The sequence below is a fragment of the Cebus imitator genome, unplaced genomic scaffold (genome assembly GCF_001604975.1).
Source record: "Cebus imitator isolate Cc_AM_T3 unplaced genomic scaffold, Cebus_imitator-1.0 Scaffold298, whole genome shotgun sequence".
Taxonomy (NCBI): Eukaryota; Metazoa; Chordata; class Mammalia; order Primates; family Cebidae; genus Cebus; species Cebus imitator.
Window position 1 is genome coordinate 1,944,212 of NW_016107613.1, and position 1,355 is coordinate 1,945,566.

The window sequence follows — 1,355 nt, forward strand, 5'->3', positions numbered from 1 at the left end:
TCCAGCATCTGTTGTCTCCAGATTTTTTAATGATCACAATTCTAACTGGCATGAGATGATATCTCAATGTTGTTTTGATTTGCATTTCTCTGATGACCAGTGATGATGAGCATTTTTACATAAGTTTGATGGCCTCATGTATGTTGTCTTTTGTAAAGTGTCTGTTGATATCCTTTGCCCAATTTTGAATGGGCTTGTTAGCTTTTTTCTTGTAAAACTGTTTTAGTTCTTTGTAAATTCTGGATATCAGCCCTTTGTCAGATGAGTAAACTGCAAAGATTTTTTCCCATTCTGTTGGTTGCTGATTCGCTCTAATGACAGTTTCTTTTGCTGTGCAGAAGCTGTGGAGTTTGATTAGGTCCCATTTGTCTATTTTGGCTTTTGTTGCCAATGCTTTTGGTGTTTTGGTCATGAAGTCCTTGCCTACACCTATGTCTTGAATGGTTTTGCCTAGATTTTCTTCTAGAATTTTTATGGTGTTAGGTCTTATGTTTAAGTCTTTAATCCATCTGGAGATAATTTTAGAATAAGGTGTCAGGAAGGGGTCCAGTTTCTGCTTTCTGCACATGGCTAGCCAGCTTTCCCAACACCATTTATTGAACAGGGAATCCTTTCCCCATTGATTGTTTTTGTCTGGTTTGTCAAAGATCAGATGGTTATAGATATGTTGTGTTGCCTCCGAGACCTCTGTTCTGTTCCATTGGTCTATATGTCTGTTTTGGTGCCAGTACCATGCTGTTTCGATTACTGTAGCCTTGTAGTATAGTTTGAAGTCCAGTAGTGTGATGCCTCCCACTTTGTTCTTATTGCTTAGAATTGACTTGGCTATGCAGGCTCTCTTTTGGTTCCATATGAAGTTTAAGTTGGTTTTTTCCAGTTCTGCAAAGAAGGTCATTGGTAGCTTGATGGGGATAGCATTGAATCTGTAAATTACTTTGGGCAGTATGGCCATTTTCACAATACTGATTCTTCCTAACCATGAACATGGAATGTTTCTCCATCTGTTTGTGTCCTCTCTTATTTCATTGAGCAGTGGCTTGTAGTTCTCCTAGAAGAGGTCCTTTACGTTCCTTGTTAGTTGTATTCCTAGGTATTTTATTCTCTTTGTGGCAATTATGAATGGAAGTTTGTTCTTGATTTGGCTCTCTTAAAGTCTGTTATTGGTGTATAGGAATGCATGTGATTTTTCCACATTGATTTTATATCCTGAGACTTTGCTGAACTTGCTTATCAGTTTCAGGAGATTTGGGGATGAGACAATGGGGTCTTCTAGATATACAATCATGTTGTCTGCAAATAGAGACAATTTGACTTCCTCCTTTCCTATTTGAATGCCCTTTATTTCTTTTTCTTGC